We start from the raw sequence: 19,192 nt of genomic DNA on the forward strand, positions 1-19,192 counted from the left end.
TTGTTATCCTGACTACTGAAACAGGCCTGATACTCTTTGACAGCCCAACTAACACCCCTTTCAAAATGATGTGGCTTATACTGAGAATATCAGTATTTGTCTTCTTGTCCTAGTTGCGCGTGGTAAGCCCTCCAAAAACCCTACCAGCCAATATAATACATTTTGCAACTGGTTTGTTGGGCAATAACTTGTGAATAAGTTACTGTAGCAGGTTTCAGGATCCAGAAGGATCCCTGACAAGTAATTAAGTAATGTAATCTCATTGTTGATATGCTTCCAAGCACTAGTAAGAAGCCTGTGTTTACACTGAAAATTTTCTGCAAATCAGAAAAGGTTGAAAACCAGCAATTAAAGTATAACTGTGGGTATGATACAGGAATGACAACTTTCTGATAGGAGTTTCTACCTCTTTACAAGAAGCTATTTGCTGTCTACGATGTGCAATTTATCATAACCTGGTTTGGGGAAATTTATATATTTTTTCTTTTTAAAGTGTATTTTCTTTAAAATTTAATTTGCAAATCTACATTGCAAGACTTCCACAAAACTGAATACTTACTGGGTTTTTAAAAATTATTTTTAATGAGAAAAACAATTTCGTACTAATTTTCATCACTGCCCTGGCTTTCAGTACTCTCTATTACGAAAAAAAGAAGGCTTAGCCTTCAGAGTAGTTTATTCGCAATTCATGTTTCTTTTCCTTGTAGACAAAATTATGAAAACTATATTCTAAAGATTAAAAAATAATTTCCCAGTAACACATGGTAGCATTTTAATGTTTGAGTGAACAAATTGGGAAAACGCTAATGTTTTTGAGTTGGGTTTACAGCAATAATTTACCAGTTGATGGTAGCTCTTATTTGATTATTTAAATTACTAACTTTTCAGAACAGATAAAAATTTCCCTAGATTTTCAGGGAAGAATATAAAAAATAAATAAATAAAAGGAAGTCTCCTTTTCTTAGCTTCACATTAAGTCAGAACTACTGGACATTTGGGGAAGAAAATATTTGCAGTCCAGGAATGGATTTGCTTTTTCATAGAAGAGCTTTACAACATACCTACTTTAAATGCGGATACTAAATGGCTGACATAACTTCATTGACATTTATTCAGATTCAACTAAAACCATTTCCATTACCTTCAGTGAGGGTGAGGGTGATTGCATTTTGCTGCCATAGCGTACTGCAGCCCTGCACAGTCAGAGAAATCAGAGACCGATTTTCATCACCAATACAGAAGTCTAACATTTAACTCAAATTTGTTTGCTTGACAGGTGGTGCTCCTGACCTTGGTGCGAGTGGAAAAACGTGTCTGTCGCAGACTTGACACACCCTTTTTGACATTGCTTTTGTCTTCCTTGGATACTCATTTATACAGTAATCAATATTTTGTGGTTGAAAACAAATCAATATTTGTTTTCTCAAAAAGGCAAAATAAAGAATGTTCTGTTTCAATTCATATGTACAGTTGCATTGTCACTTGGTGGGTCTTTTTTACTGCCTTTCCAGCAGTAAGATAAGATAAGTTAATGCACATTTTAACTTTAGTGCAACAATAAGAATGCAGTGAAAATACTTGTTCATTGATACTTAGCAACCTTTGTTTGGGTGCAGAATAAAACAGAAACATATGAAAAAAATTTCCAATATTTTTTTTTTCCTAGTACACTTAAGGAAATCGTTACTTTAAAAGGGAACGTAATATTGCTAACAGTTTGTATGCATGTTTCACAAAAATGCCATTTTTCTTCCTTTATGTAATACTGAGAATTGCTCAATTAGGCCTAGTAATACAAAGTAATAATAGGAAAGTTAAAAACTATTTTGAATCAGCCCTATATACCAAACCAAATGTACTGCCATGAATACTGTTTTATTTAAGTCCACAAATGGCCTGGTACTCACGTGGCTTGCGGGAGCTGGAACATTCGAATGCAGTTTATTATATATTACATAATAGTTACTGAGATTTACTGCAAACTGAAAGCAATCCAATGTAGTATACAAATCAAAAACATAAAAAAACAAGAGAAGGATCAGATTATAAAAAGAAAGAAGTAGAGGAAAAGAGAATATGGAATTGAATGTGGTCATTCTGCAGGAACGTCTTTGAACCAGAATGCTGTTTATTGTGCGTTTTTAAAATAAGCTAAGTTTGAGGTAATTGCACACACTTAGTCACAATGGAAGTGTGAGTTTTTGTTTTTTCACACATGATGCTTGGATCTTGTCCTGGTTTTGGCTGGGGCAGATTTAATTTTCTTCCTAGCAGTGAATACAGTGCTGTATTTTGGATTTAGTATGAGAATAAAGTAGATAACACATTGATGGTTTAGATGTCGCTAAGTCTTGCTTACTCTAAATCAGGGGCTTTATTGTTTCCTGTGCTCTGCCAGTGAGCAGGTGCACCAGCAGCCGGGAGGGAGCAGAGCCGGGACAGCTGACCTGAACTAGCCAAAGGGATATTCCATCCCATAGAATGTCATGCTCAGTATATAAACTGCAGGGACCTGGCCAGGAGGGGCTGATCACTGCCTAAGGACTGGCTGGGCATTGATCAGCAAGTGGTGAGAAACTGTATTGTCCATCACTTGTTTTTCTTGGGTTTTATTTCTTTCTCTCTTTTTGTTATCTCCCTTTTCATTACTATTATTATTACTATTATTTTCACTATTATTATTGTTATTTCTATTATTATTTCTTTTATTATTATTATTATTTCATTAAACTGTTCTTACCTCAACCCATGGGGTTTAGATTTTTCCAGTTCTCCTCCCCATCCCATTGTGGCGGGGTGGGGGGCAGTGGAGTAGGGTGCGTAAGCAAACAGCTATGTGGTATCTAGTTGCTGCTGGGGTTAAACCATGATAGACAGATGTGCTGGTTAGCACAAAAGCAAGTTATCAGGTCGTCCTGAAAGGAAACTAGAAATAGCACTAGTAACAACTTCAGAAACAGAGTTATGAGTTTATATATTATCCACTGGTTTTGTTGGTACTACAGAGACTGCAGTGCTGGTGTAAAAAAATCCTGACGACTTGGCCAGAAGGAGCTGTGCTTCTGAACTCCAATCATCTTACAAAGTACTCTGCACTGTGAGAAAGGGATGTTATTCAGCTTGATGACCATCACACCTTATTTGTCTGCTGGTGTAAACAACAGTGCAGCACAACGTAGAAGAGAAATACGCTTTCATTTGTCTCTGGTGTGAGATGTGTGGAAAACTGTGTTTTTAAAGACCTTGACCCACTTGCAAAGAGACTTTTGAATGTAGGCAACTTCCAGTGAAAAGTATGAATGGTGTTTAGTACTGAAAGAAACCTCGATTATCAGATCCAGTTCTTTGCCATTACAGGCAACCATTTCACATAATCCCTTCCACCAAGTTCCAAGTAAAACACATTTAGAACACTTTCTTTCTATTACTTCAACGAGAAGGTAATTTCAGAACCTTGCTGCTAATTGTTTCAAACTTTGCAGCCTAAGTGTATTCACAGTCTATTTAAACCCATTTGTTCTTCACTATTCCCAGGTGTCATGGTTTAGCCCCAGCTGGTAACTAAGTATCATGCTCGCTGCCTGCCCCCACCCCACGACAAGGATGGGAAGGAGAATCAGGAAGGACAATTGAATAATTGAAATAGAATAAAATAAAACCAACAATAATAACACTAGTAATTATAATGAAGAGGAGGGAGAAGGGGAAAAGAACAAAATCCAAAGGGGAGGGAGAAAAGAAACCAAATGATGCACAATACACTTGCTTACCACCCTCTAACAAATGCTCAGCCAGACCCCAAGCAGTGATCAGGAAGCCCCAGACATGTCCCCCCAGTTTATATACTGAACATGACTCTTTGTGGTATGGAGCATCCCTTTGGCTAGTTTGGGTCAGCTGTTCTGCCGGTGTCCACCCCTAGTTCTTGTGCCACTCCAGCCCTCTCACTGGCAGGGCCTAAGAAACTGAAAAGTCCTTGATCTAGTTGAAACATTACCTAGCAACAACTAAAAACATCTGTCATCACCACTATTCTCATATCAAATCCAAAACACAGCACTGCACCAGCTGTTAAAAAGAAAATAACTACCCCAGCTGAAACCTGGACACCAGGGATAGAAATAAATAGCTGTAAACTGCAATCATTCCCCCAGTTCCATGGGGCCATTGATTTGCAGCTGTGTATTTGAACCTTTTCCATGTTTAAACAGTTCTTCATGCAAAAGCCTCAGGAATGTGTGCAGTGTGTGAGAGAGCATGAAACCTCAAGGGATACCACATTTCATAGTCCCTGAACAATGGCACAGATGCCATTCTGAGAGAACTGGGCACTACTGCATTTAGTAGGCATGGCAAGCCCCTGTGGGGCAGCTCCTGAACATGAGTGAAGTCCCTAAGTCAGAAAAGTGAAAGGGAGGTAGGAGGCAAGGCAAAATAGCCCTCTGATCCAGAATTAATAATTATGAAACCTGCAAACATTCTAGATACCGTAAACTGTAAAGCTTGGCACAGGTATAACAGAAATTAGTTGCAACATCTTCATTTATATGTAAAGGTATGGGGATGTACATATTACATACCTGTGTGTGTGCATTTATAAACAGGCATATATATATTCATGTATGACTAGGTATTCATGAAAACAAGACATTCAGGAAATGCTTTAAAAACAAAATACATCAAATAAGTTGCCCCCTTCTGGGCTCACCCAACTGTGACTGAGCGCTGCAGCATATAGAGCATCCCACATTTCACAGGGAAGATAGCAAGAAAGGAAGTATTATCAAATTGAATTCAGTCCCTCACAAATACTGGACAATGGCCTTTCATGATTTATTTTCTTTCTTTCAATTGAAAGAGGCACAATCTACTGCACAAATAAAACATTGCCTGTTTGTCAGTGGAATGCTGCAAAGTTGTATTTGTTTCAAAGAAACAAACACCTGGTCTTATTTTATTCAGACTCAACATTTTTGATTCTTTCATCGTATAAATTAAAATGTAGCCTTCATTTAAAAAAAAAATGCATCTCCCCTTAAGCACTGCAGTGGCAGCAGTTTAAACTAGGGCAAAACCCAGCACATTGAGTTTTAATGAAAGACAGTTTTAAAAAAAGGTTATGAAGCCCTTACTAGCATCCCAGCACACAGAAAAATGATGTTTAACTGGTCAGTATGCATATGACCAACCTCTGGCTTCTTGTCAGCCCCAGCTTACAGCATGCCATGTTCTCTACCTAAGATACATGCTTAGATCAAATATTGCAGTCATAACTCACACAAAACTCTATTGACTTCAGTGGAAATTTTGCCTGAGTGAGGACTGTGGATTTTGGCCAAAGGCGATAAAGACCTCTACTCTCAATGCAAAGCTATTTTTATTTTACAAGATGATGCAGAAAAACAATGGAAAAAATTTTACCTGTGTAGGAACAGAAAGCTCCAAATGCTCCTCAGTTTCTGCCTGTCATTGCACCGGCTGTTCACCCCCTCTGCTCTGGGTTTCCTCCACCAAAAAGGAGTCCCTGTCTTAATCAAGGGGCTGCAGCTCTTTCGCCTGCTGCTTTCCCTTGTGCTGCTCCTCTCCTACTGACTCCCCAGTGCCTGGGCCGTGGCTAATGCTTCTGTTGGCTTGATTGCAGCCTCTCTCTTTCTGCTTTTACAGATGGACTGACTCCAGCATCTGCTGGTGCTACTGCCTAAATGGCAACGGCAAAGCTCATCCAGGCTTTTAACTGCCACCTACTGAATAATAGTGGAATATATATGAATATATATAAAAAAGTATATGTATATAGGCTGTAATTTTGTGGCTTTCTCAACAAATGTAGTAGATTTTTGCAGTTAGTCTTTAAGCCCTCCAAATATCCTGTAGTTTATCATTTAAAGTTGTAGTTTACGTTACTCTGTGTCCATAACTCTCTCTTTCTTTCAGCACCTAAACATGGAACAAGCCTGTTCCTTTAACTTTAAAAAGATTACAAAGCCTTTGGTGAGGCTAATGCCTAGTGGGCATAAACCTGCATAGCCCTATACAAATCAATGGAGCTGTGCTGATTTATACTAGCTGAGAAATTCATCCTTTAGGTCTAATATTTATTTGCAGAAATATAGTAGATATCCAATATGAAAAAAAAAAAACAACCCACAATAAGATAGCTTTTGTCCAACACACCCCCTCAGAATTTCACCCACCTGAAACTGAAAGAAGGATGGGCTGAGCAGCTAGCTCCCAACAGTTGGTATGATGTGACAAATTCCACTCTCTGTAAGGGATGGGTTTGTTTTCCTTGTTTTTAAGAAAGACTCATTCATCGTGTTAATGCTTTTGCCAAATGCAGAAATGAAAAGGGTTCTCCACTCCATTTGTGTCTTACAGAAGTATAAGTGTATTAGGATACAAAATGACCTGGTCAATACGCCCTGAGGCAGTTATTCGCGCAACTGTGCACTTCTGGTACAGATCAATTCTGACCCCTGTTTTTACAGGTTTCCAGGCAGCCAGCTGTAGATCAAAGCATGTGCCTCTCTGAGCCACAGGCCTGCTCCTACAGCCTGGCAGCAAACCCCTGCCTTTGCTTTTGTCACCACTTCTCAGCAATATCTTAATCCCATGTGCTTGGAGAATTGGTTAATTAATATCCTGAAACCAAAAAGTCAAGGTATTGTAATTACTGCAACACAGCAAAGCTTAGCCTGTAAAGTTTATAATACTGCCCAGGAATTTAGCTTGTGCTTTTACCTGGTAGTGCCCCATGGTATCCTGACTGCAAAATTCAGTCTTACTCAAGTAGTCTACAAAGTGCTTCTGTAGTTACAAACAGTGTGGCTCCTCAGTAGTTTTGAGACATAACAGATCTCAGCGCACAGTGAGTGTGTGCTTACTGGGAATGTGCTTTTAATTTTCCTTAGAAATAGTAGAACTACCTGATGAGCTTTAGAGTAATGATTTGCCACTGCTTTTGCTCACTCAGTTTACATTACAAGTCTGGGAGACTTTAGTTCTTGAACCCTATTCCAGCAGAAGGGATGTTAGAACTTTTATAAACATAGCTTTTCAAAACCCTGATTCTTTCCAAAACTGAAATTACTTCAATTACAAGTATCAATATACCTACCCTGTTGTAATTTTTTCCTTACCTGTCCCAAGAACTGAAATCTTTCATTTACAGGTCACAGATATATACCTGCACTGACAAACACAAGGTCTAGTTCTATAGTTTCAGCCTGGGCTCTCTCCCGTTGAAATCATCGTGAGAATTTTCTGAGCAGAAGTGCAGTACTGGATCGTCACACTATAATACACTGTAGAGGATACTGGTATGGGATTTTCCTTAATACTTCTGCTCAAAACCGGTATGGCAGTTCCTACCGTCAGCAATGGTTTTGAACAGCTACTGCTTTCAGAGGGGTTGTTCAGGTGCTCCAGAGAAGGCAGACTTCCAAAATCCCAGGCATGCCTCACCCCATCATAAATACAGATTATTCACACATGGTCCTGCCAGTGGATCCCACAGACCTAAACCCAGGTCAGGCCCACACAGACCAGCAGTGGCACAGCAGGGAAAACATTTTCTTGCCCTAAGCTGTAGGGAGGTTGTATTGATCTGAATGTAGGGCAGAGTGAACAGGGCTTGTTCAGAGTGAAGAACTGGCCTTCCCCCAGGGGCATGAAAAAACTCTGCTCTGCAACTGCAAGGTGTGAACCAGATGCCTCATGCTGCCGAGTGGAAGGGAAAGTGCAGAGGACAAAGGCACAAAGCCTGCAAGACTTTCTGTTACACCCTTCCCTCACAAAGTCTTAGGCAAGCACTTGATTGCTAGGTTTCTATGCTGCATCCCAAGTTGGAGAGGGCATTTAAGGAACAAGAGACCTCCCTAGCAGAATATGAGCTGCACATTTAGCACACATCTGCATTGCACTGAAAGCACAGCTTCTGAGTCAAAATTCAGCCCATGGCCCATGTACAGCATGGAAAAATGAGAAAGTCTTCAGTTTCTGTGTGAAAGTTTAGGATGTAAAACAGTTACTTACTTATCAAGGTTTTCTCCCTGCAAGGCAGAGCATAATGTTGACAAAAAGCAGCCAGCAGAGATCAAGGCCTAAGCTCAGTTTGTCTTTTCTGGGATGGTTTTCCTCCTGTTAATGTCTGTTTCTCCACAATGCTTTCATTAAACCACACCCTGGCTAAAATACATCCCTCTTCACTTGCATACATTGAAAGCTACTGTCTTAGCTATGCATTGCCTTAAAGAAATCTAGTTCTTCCCTACAACTATCCTTAAAAATGGCTAATAGCTATCATAAATCTATAATAATACCTTGTTGTCTTCCCATAGTGTATTTCTGAGTTGTGCTTTAAAATGAGATTGAGTTGTCATCAGCGGGTATGTAGGACATTACAAAAGACCTTAGCACATCTTTTTTTTTTTTTTTTTTTTTTTTTTTTAAAGATTTACAGGAGTTTTTGTCCAATAGGAAGAAATTTATCTTAAGGAAAAATTGAGTGTTTTTCCAGGGCAGCTGATTGGCAGAAGTGGATCTGTTAACACCCTGTACTTTGTGCAGTAATTAGACTCCTACTCTGTGAATATGATATGACTGTAGCTACAGGGCAGGTTATCACAAAGGCTGTGTGTTTTTGTGTTTGTGCACTGCATTTGAATCTTCGGAAATTTCCACTATTTTGTAAATGAAGCATAAAATTCTAATTTTTTTTTAGTGACTGCACTTCTTTGAACCTGAAAAACTCAAAAAAAAGCAAATAACTGGCAAGTTACTACTACATATAATTTTGAAAATATAACAATAAAATTATATACTGTATTTTTAATATTTGGCTAAATGCTTCATAGCCCATTTACAATCCACTGGAGCATGTGACTATCTCTGGTACAATCACATCTTACGTATAAAGCAAACACAATTAAAACTCGTACATAGTGTATCAGGCAGTTAGTGGTCTACACCAATGCCATGAGATGATGGGGCCAAATTCTTCCTGGGTGTAATTAAGATTCTCATTTACATTGAAGTGACTCCAGACTACCTCTTGAATTGGCTGGGGTTAGAAATATGGATCCTCATCTAATATGTTTTATCAGTAAAGAATCATCTGACAGCCTGAGCTACTCTGTGAATTGTGGAGAAAGCTCAAGCTGCAATTCTGCTGGATAGGGGCATCTTACACTGTAACCTTTTTAGGCCCTGTAGGTAGATTGGCAACTATGGGGTTTTAGTTCATCTCTTTGCAAGATAACAGTGTTGCACACTGAAATTAAATATAATAATAAAAATTAATAATAATAAAACCCTGACTAGCTCTTAGCTTGCAGTAAATGAAAGCAGCTACTCCCGCAAAATTGGAAGACATGTCACTTCTGTAGACTGTAGATGAAATTGGCAGTTTAGAGAAAATATTGTCAGATCCCATAAAGTAATTTTCTTCTCCATTAAATTTCAGTGGATTTCAGCCCAGGCTTTCTCACTCAAACCTGCAATATGATGAACACAGTTGCCCTTGGACACTCTCATGACTTGCAATTTCCATTAATGGCTGTATTACTCTAAACCAAAACTTTCCAGATTTTTACTTGGTTCCTGGTGAAGGGAAATGGCACAAGAAGATATTTTTGCCTTTTTGTCTATATGAGGCTCATAACTCCAGGGCTTGCTTCTGAACACTTGAGAGCAAGCAGGAGTTTGCTGATTTACAGGGAAAGCAAGACAGGGCTTAATCCTCTCTGGATTCTGGAATGTCAGATACCATAAGGGTGATTGAAGGAGACAGGCTATTTACTCCATTCTCTAATATCTGTCCAGGTACACAAGAGAGAGGGCTATTGTCACTAAAAATTTGTAGCTAACTGCATTTAACCTGATTTCCTGTGAAATGGGAAGAAAGTATAACACTGCTCGGTATTTAACATGATCATTTCTGAAAAATATACTGATAACTTTTATAATAACCAAAGAAGAACAGAAAAACAAAATTTATTTGTCATGAAGAGCAAAAAAGGGTTGCATTTAACTGGCATTTTTCCTTTTCCTCTACACCTTACTAAATCATGCACAAACACGTGCATACACAAAATAGTAATTCAACATTAATAAATTGCATAGAACTGTAAATACAGAAGACACTGTGCTGTATGACAAACCCATAAACAATATTTAATATTTTTAAGAAAGCTGTGAAATTTCTAAATTGGTAAGAACCCTTTGTAGCAAAACAGAGTATTTCTGTCTTCATGAATTTGTATAAGCACCCATAACACAATATACTGGATATGAATTAGTATATTAAGAACAGAATTCCCATTGGCTGATCAATATTCACACTAAACCCCACAGTGTCTTTGAATCATAGCCATCTAGGCATACTAAAGGAAACCTCTGTGAAGGAGGAAGGTTAAGAAACTTGTGACTTGCTAAATGTAGATGAATGACATTAACCAAAAGAGTCATTCATTGATCTTAACTCTGCTATTCTTGGGTGCCAATATATTACTCTGCACAAATGTTTCTTGTACCAAGCATTTAGACACAAGGGAAAATGAAGAAGCAGCAGAATTTCAGAGCTGGGATTACTTTCTTCTTCAACATTTACATGAGACTGAGAATCAGCAAAGACAGCACAGCTATTGCAAATGTGATTACAGCTAGCAGAGGACAAATGATATTTTAGGTAGTCAAAGACTTAAATTTGTATAAGCTTAATGCCTTAAAAATTCAAAGCTACTTGCATTGCACCTGAAAATAAAACTTAAGAAAAGGGGGAAAAAAAAAACATAACTGTGCAGACCTTAATTTTTTAATGCATCCAGTTATTTTGTACCCTTTTAAAAGGAGGACAATGCCGTTCATATTTTACAGCAGCTCTTAGGTGCGAACCATTTAAGGGCTGTGTTCGGTTTGTGTGGCCACGTTTTGATAGTGGGGGGAGGTCTACAGGAGTGGCTTCTGTGAGAAGCTGCTAGAAGCTTCCCCCATGTCTAACAGAGCCAGTGCCAGCCGGCTCCAAGATGGACCCACCGCTGGCCAAGCCTGAGCCCATTGCTGATCCTCCCCAAAGGAGCCAGAACTCTTCTAGAGATGCTTAAGAGATCCTGCCTTTCAGAATGGCACCAGTGAGGGCACAGGGATGGGCCAGGTGACAGCTTGGGTGCTGTCTTGGGCACTGAAGAGGTTCAGTGCAGGGAAAGAGCTGAGACAGCATTCAGACCAGCCTCTGGGACAACATATTTAAGAAGGGGGTGGGGGGTGGGGGGGAACACTGCACAGTAGAAACTTCAGCCAAAGAGAGAAGTGAGAATATGTGAGAGCAACACCTCTGCAGACACCAGACACCAAGGTCAGTGAGGAAGGAGGGGGAGGAGGTGCTCCAGGCACCGGAGCAGAGACTCCCCTGCAGCCTGTGGTAAAGACCATGGTGAGGCAAGCTGTGCCCCTGCAGCCTATGGAGGTCCATGGTGGAGCAGATACCCACCTGCAGCCCATGCAGGACCCCACACCAGTGCAGGTGGATGTGCCCAAAGGAAGCTGTGACCTCATGGGAAGCCCGTGCTGGAGCAGGCTCCTGTCAGGACCTGTGGATCCATGGAGAGAGCCCAGGCTGGAGCAGGTTTGCTGGCAGGATGTGTGACCCTGTTGAGAACCCACACTGGAGCACTCTGTTCCTGAAGGACTGCACCCCATGGGAGGCACCCACGCTGGAGCAGTTTGTGAAGAACTGCCTCCCATGGGAAGGGGTTGTGTTGGAGAAATTCATGGAGGACCGTCCCACATGGGACAGACCCCACGCTAGGGCAGGGGATGAGTTTGGGGAGTTCTCCTCCTGAGGAGGAAGGAGCAGCAAAGACAGTGTGCGATGAACTGACCATAACCCCCATTCCACGTCCCCGTGCTCTGCTGGAAGGAATGAGGTAGAGAATTACAGAGTACAGTTGAGCCCAGGAAGATGGAAGGGGTGCAGGGAAGGTGTTTTATGATTTGGGTTTATTACTTATTATTCTACTCTGATTTGATTGGTAATGAACTAAATTAATTTCCCTAAGTCAAGTCTGTTTTGCCCATGACAGTAATTGCTGAATGTCCTTATCTTGACCCATGAGACTTTTGTTATATTTTCTCTCCCCTGTCCAGCTGAGGGGAATGATAGGGCGGCTTTGGTGGGCACCCCTTACCCAGCCAGGGTCAACCCACCACAAGGGCTCGCAAAAACTGAGTGATCAGTGAAAGATTTGTAATTGCTTTACTCAGTATCATCCAAAAAAACCCTTAATTTACCATTACCAGACAGAAACTAGGTCACACTGTATAAGAAAATATCATTATTTACCATTACTGTATTAACCTCATTAATTTTACAGCACTGTATATGTACATAGCATGTATACATAAATATAAAAATTACCATCTGTTATTATTCATATAAATTACTCCAAAAGGCATGGACAGACTGGACCGATGGGCCAAGGCCAATGGTATGAGGTTCAACAAGGCTCAGTGCCGGGTCCTGCCCTTGTGTCACACCAGCCCCACGCAGCGCTACAGGCTGGGGCAGAGCGGCTGAAAAGGTGCCTGGTGAAAAAGGACCTGGGGGTGCTGGTCAACACCCAGCTGAACATGAGCCAGCAGTGTGCCCAGGTGGCCAAGAAAGCCAACAACATGCTGGCTTGCATCCAAACAAAACAGTGTGGCTGGCAGGACTTGGGAAGTGATGATCCCCCTGTACTCAGCACTGGTGAGGCTGCACCTGGAATCCTGTGTTCAGTTTTGGGCCCCTCACTGCAAGAGGGACATAGAGGTGCTGGAGCATGTCCAGAGAAGGGCAACGGGGCTGGTGAAAGGTCTAGAGAACAAGTCCTATGAGGAGAGGCTGAGAAAACTGGAGTTGTTCAGCCTGGAGAAAAGGAGGCTCAAGGGAGACCTTATTGCTCTCTATAACTAACTAAAAGGAGGTTGTAGCCAGGTGGATGTCAGTCCCTTCTCCAAAGTAACAAGTGATGGGGCAAGAGGAAATGGCCTCAAGTAAAATCGGGGAAGATTGGATTGAATACTAGGAAAAAATTCTTCACTGAAAGTTTTGTCAAGCACTGGAACAGGCTGCCCAGAGAAGTGGTGAAGTCACCATCCCTGGAGGCATTTAAAAGATGTGGAGATGTGGTGTTTAGGGACATGGTTTGATGGTAGACTTGCAGTGCTAGGCTAACAATTGGGCTTAATGGTCTTGAAGGTCTTTTCCAACCTAAATTATTTTATGATGCTATGATTTCGTACAATCATCATATTATTTTTGCACTTTCAATGCCACATAACTTCCCCGTTTATGATCAATTGCATTCATTTGGAGGAAGAAAGAAGTTATTTACTGTTCTGAACATTATTCCAAGTAACTGAAAGCGTAAATTTCAGTTGTTGATAAACAGGGTGGGAAACTTGCTATTACTTTCTGTGTTTAAGGCTAACTAGTTGAAGTGTTAGCTGTAAGTGTTCTGTATTAAACATTTGGTTTACATCAAACAGCTCGAGAAAGGTCTTAACTTTTTAGTTATAGACGGTCTACTACATAATTTGCAAATGACATTAGTTTTATTTATGCAGTCACAATTCCCAGGTTTTTTCTTCAGACCTTATTGTTACCTATTTGAAATGGAAAGTTTCATCATAGGTCAGCACAGACCTGACTGGTACTCAGATCCCTCAACAGTAATTGGATGTGAGTAGTAGCAGAAAGAGCCCTCTATCAATTGCTGGATTTCTGCTCTCAATTGCTATTGAACCTTTTACCATATAAAGAGTACAATCAGAGTAATTAGACATGAATTCTACTAATTAGAAACTCTTCCTAGTATCAGTGGTTTAATCTCATGCCTTTGTAGAAATATCCAAGGACAAAAACGGTGTTTGTCTTAGAAGCCTATAGTGTAAGTGCACAAAATTTGTACATCGTTAGCAATTCTTCCGATTCTACAGTATACACACAATGTCATCAGGACTTTTTCATGCTCTCCTCTTGACACTGGGCTAAGTCTATTACCACCTTTCTCTTCTACCAACTAGATTTGAAGCCCAGAGTTTGCGTAGCAAGAATCCTTTCCGCTTCTGTCCATGTTTCTGCTGTTTGCAGAGCTGTGTACTATTGTTATTCACCACTTTCCTGAGGATGTTCACAGTGGCGAGTAGAGCCATGTATCTGTCGATGGTACCTGCTAAGTTGAGCCCTATGGATATTAAGTGCCTGGTTTGCTCTCCTAAGCCTGTAATGAAATGTTAAATACTACAGATGTACCTGACACAGTGTACAAGCCTTTTGGTACCAATATCAGTCATAATCTACTTCTTGAATGTCACAGATGGAGTGATGCACTTCACTCATAAGAAACAAGTAGCAATATATTTATTGTCTAAAATAACAATTTAATAAAGTTTGATAGTAAATGACAGTGGTTTAACAAGATTGATAGCAAGATACATTTGATTATTTACTGCACAGAGAACAAGGTCAGAAAAAAATGTCAGGAAGATCCTCCTGTTGAGTCATGAGGTTCAGAAAGGACTCCCTTGCCTTCTAAACTCCTTCTCAGAGGAGAGTTTAAGTGCACCTAGATCCAGACTTAGTCTCAGATTTGGTCAACTGTTTATATCTAGGTGTGCAATCAGTCTTTTATGCCACTTAGCTAAGATGTCAAGGTTTAGCATGCTATTAATTACTTACTGAGCATCTGTTGGAGCAAGTAATCTCTCAGCCTTGAGGAGCAACCTTTGAGAGGTGTCCCTCCTCGGGGGAAGATCCTGGTGTGCAGCCCACCGCTGTGCAGGAGAACTCAACGGGCTCTGGACTGTCCGCTATTTATGGAGTAAGATAATCGACTCACATTTGACTAATTGACTCATCTCTGCATATTGACTACAGAAGTTAGTTTCTTTCAAACTTGGCTTGAGTAGACCTTGACCAGCACTGTTAAGTGGGCACATTGTTCAAATCAGCCCGTGGCTGTTATTTTGTTATCTGTCTCTCCTGCATCCACTCTGAGTCAGATACAGCTGTCACAGCCAGATGTATCCAATTCAGCCGCCACTGCGGGTTATCACTTGAGCATTGCCATGGTAACATAGGTCAGGATTGGGGCGTGGGGGTGGGGTGTGTGTGCAACGAAAACTGCTGAATAAGACATCTGGTGTGATCCATTTGACTTTTATTTTTTTGGTGATTTTTCAGTTCTTTCTGTGGTTCTCACTACATATTTCTCTATTAAATGTCTTAAGATTTTTAAGGTATTTGCTGGCATCTGTACACTTATTCATCATGGTGTCAATGACACCTGATCCTTCTCACCAATTGTCCTTGCTTCATGTTCATCCTGTCATTGTGGACTCACTGCAGAGGACAGTCGGTCAGGAATATTTAGTCTCCTTACAAGGACAGCCTCTCTTCCAATGGCTCTGCATATCTGTAAAAATACAGAATCTGGAATGAAACTTGTTAGCCACACAAAAACATAGAGTTGCCAGCGTAGAAAAGAACAACACAAGAGACTTAATTTCTTTTGTCTGAGTTATCATATTAAATAGCTTGATCAGGCAAATAAGTAAATAAAGTCCTTACTTTTTTGTTCTTTATTAGTTATTAATTGCCTTAAAGTATGAAAAATGAAGGTTGTTTAATGGACGTGAGAAACCTCAAAGCCACTTTAAAAACAATATTAGCTAAGGTATCAGGGACAATCTTCTGAAGGACAGTTCTAGGTAAGCAAAATTTCTTGGCAGAAATTGTATTAATTTGGAGGAAGACAGGAGTTATTTACTGTTTTGAACATTACTCCAAGTAACTGAAAGTGTAAAACTTCAGTTTCTAGAATACAGGTCATGCTTGAATAGATTAAAGGCAGAATTTGCATGTTCTTCACTTACCCTTAAACGTGAATAATAAGAGGAGTATTAAACCTTTTCCAAGTACGTGTCAGATCATAAGCCAAGGGCAGATAGCTGTCACTGCCCTCAGTAGGTAGAGCTGAGGTCTGGAGAGGCGAATTCACATGTCTAAGATCATCTAGTCTACTGGTAACAGGGCTAAGAATAGGCTGTGCTGAGTTTTAGTGCTCTCTGGGCACTAGCCCCTCCTGCTAGTTCCTTACATTCACTATGAGAACATGGCAGTGGATTCTGATGATACATCTTCACTGCTAGTCACGTGGGTAGAAGAAGTCTTACTGTGGCTGTATAGGCAAGAGCAGATTTGCTTGCAAGGAATCATGAGTGCCTTTGGCTATAAAGCCTCCAGACTTACAGCAGGTTTTAGGTAGCACTTTTGGATATCTGTATGCTGCACATCAGTGGGCAATAAAGACACAATCTGAGTCACATGGAAAGATTAACAAAAATGTTTAAGTTCCCGTTTTGATGCCTAATATGTTTAGTAGCATTAGAAAGTATGCATTTTTATGAATGCCCAGGTATGCTTGTTTTCCTTTTGAGGTGATAAAGATTGTGCAAAACTGTCATTTGAACACTGCAAAATTCCCAGTCATTTAGCTCACTTTATTTGTGTGGCAGCTTTTTGGTGAGAAATTTCCATAGCTGGGAGAGCACCATTAATGAACCATAGTTCATTATAATGAACTACAGCTTTGCAGCCTTGAAATTGAAAGAGATAGTGAGGATGAGGAAGGAGGAAGCTAATGAGGTGAGAAAACACAGATTAAAGATCTGGTGTAAGACTACCATCAGTTGGAGTCCTAGTGTAGCTACAGGAAAAATGGCCAGGCTCGTTCCAAAGCAAGAGAGAAGCAGTCAAGGCTGTATCAAGGTCCAAAGCATGATAAGAGGTCAAACACAAATAGAAAATACTGAGCTTCTGCCTCCCTTCACTGCTAGATTAATACTTTTGGGAAGCCCTGTTATACAAATCTGTGCTCGTTGGGCTGGATAATGCCATTAGTAGCTGTCTGCTTTGAACAGAACTTTGCATCACTGATTGTATATGATGAGGCTGCTTGCATGCAATTCATGCTACAGTTCCTCAGCACAAAATACAGTTTTCCCTCAGCACAAAACATTGCAGCATCAAATAGGTGGGGTACCTGTATTCATATACTGTTCATGGGTATCTCAGAGATGCCCACTTACCCCAGCTGTTGTCTGTTGGTCTGAGATTAAGAAAGAAGAAAAAAAGTGCATGCATCCTGTAGGATATCAGGAATGTGACTGTAATAAAAAATGTTCCCTGCTTGAAATATAACAATCCTTTCAGTGTAATTTGAATGCCTGCTGTTCATTTAAATTACCCACTGTGTGGGCTGTGTGCTATTATACTGCTCAACATAAAAGGAATATATGGTATTTGCTTTCCCTAAAAGAAATAATGATAACCTAGAATGTTTTCAGAATAGCATAATCATGTTTATTCAAGATATTAGTATTTAAAAAATTAAGAAAAACATTAAAAATTATACCATTTATACAAACTAATTCTACCCTCTTCTCTGCCATTATTACTGTGTCATAGGTTAATAATATGCAACAACATGGCTTTGTCTGTGTCTGGAGCATTACAGGCCTCAGAAGACCTGGACTGTAAATGTGATCATGAGATTTAGCACTTGCTAAAACAAAACGTGAGTCCTATGAAAATTTTTCTTAAGGAAAGCTGGTAGAATTGGATGCAAGAAGCTGTATGACTTTTGTTCTGGGTCTTTTAAAGTATGTCCAAAGAACATAATGTGTACTATGAAGAGATACTTAAGCCTGTGCCAGATAAGCTAGCTCTAAAATCAAAACCAGCAAAACTATCTTGGCTCAGTAGTTCTATCAGAGTAATTGGTTCTGCTGAAAAGTGAAGTGTTACGACTTCAGTGACTTGATGATTTACAACTGGGACCTCTGCCAGTACCTAGATCCTGTGCTGCACAGTTGTACGATGCATGTAGATATGCCCAAAGAGTCTACGGCCCGCACAGTGGCTCGAAGATTAAAGGTCTGCATTGGCAGAAGTAAGACTTTAAAGAGCTTCATTTACTGTGCAGCAATGCCACCACTAACACTATTGCATTCATGCTGAGGGAGTCATTCAGGTATATAAATGGTGTATCTAAGAACAGAATTTTCCTTAAAAGCCCACTAACTATTAGACATTTATGATATGGCCATAATATTTATTGTGGGGTCAGATTCTCATTGATTTTACACTGGGGCTTTGCACAGTTCAGCTGAAGGCAGAACTTGGCTAGTTGTCCTTTTTTCTGTAATAGTACCTATGGAAGAAATAGGAATTCTATTAAAAAAATGAAATTTTATGTAGAATATTTTTATGTAGGATAGCAAAACACGTGTGCCTTATCTCTTGCCAGTTTTATGAAATATCCCAGGGCTAGCTCAAAGAAGGCTGCTGTCGCTGTTCCATTTCTAGGGGAGATTTCTTTGTAAGAAGCAAGCAACCTTAAGCAAAATACTCAGTGGGGGAAAGCTTAGCTTCACTGAAATTAGAGTTCAAGGTGTGCCAGTTTGTGGAACTGAGAATTGGGGACTTTCTGTGTAAATGGGTTCTAAACAAACGAGCCCTTTCCATTCTGTAACACTGCTGCAGTCCTGGAACAAGGATGAATGCAGGTATATTCTGGCCATTTCAACTGTGCTGGCGTAAGACAGGGAGGCTACATTTGCATTAACAGCTACCACTACCTACTTCTGTGAGTTACACAATCTCACTAACCTAGCAAATGTTCTTTCCCTGCTAAATTTGCTGACACTTCACAAATAAACTTGATCATTCTAATTAATTTCTGTGTGGACATTAAACATTTCATTTTATAAAATATTCTCAATATAATTTCAGGAAGAACTATGTTTATGCATACAAATTCAGAATAGGCAAACCATTCATTGAATCAAATTTTGGATGGAAACATAATGGATACAAATCTTAGAGATGGTTTGCTAATTTGTTCTGGTTAACCATGAAGGATTCTCCCTAGGAAAGAGAGCTAGCAGAGAAAGCAAGAGGGAGAGGAATAGCTGGAAAGATTTCACTGAAGTCTTTTACCTATGTGTAAGCAAGAGAGAAGCTGTTCCATCCTTTCCATAACTAGTATTTCATTGCAAAAGGCCTCTGTTGAGATTCATGTGCTTCTTTAAAGAGATTTGATTTCAGTGAACTTTGCAAGTATTACCAACGAATGTGACAACTATGGCA

General features: G+C 40.0%; 1 protein-coding gene across 1 annotated transcript in view; it reads right to left on the bottom strand.

The window, feature by feature from the left end:
* The window catches only part of DIRAS2 (DIRAS family GTPase 2), a 31,447-nt gene extending 16,144 nt beyond the window's left edge, over positions 1–15,303 (bottom strand). Inside the window, exon 1 of the mRNA XM_080371993.1 lies at positions 5,422–15,303. The gene's annotated coding sequence lies outside the window, so the exon portion shown is untranslated. The remainder of the gene's footprint in view (positions 1–5,421) is intronic.
* Between the last annotated feature and the right edge of the window lie 3,889 nt (positions 15,304–19,192).

Source organism: Falco punctatus (assembly GCF_963210335.1).
Source record: "Falco punctatus genome assembly, chromosome: Z".
NCBI lineage: Eukaryota > Metazoa > Chordata > Aves > Falconiformes > Falconidae > Falco > Falco punctatus.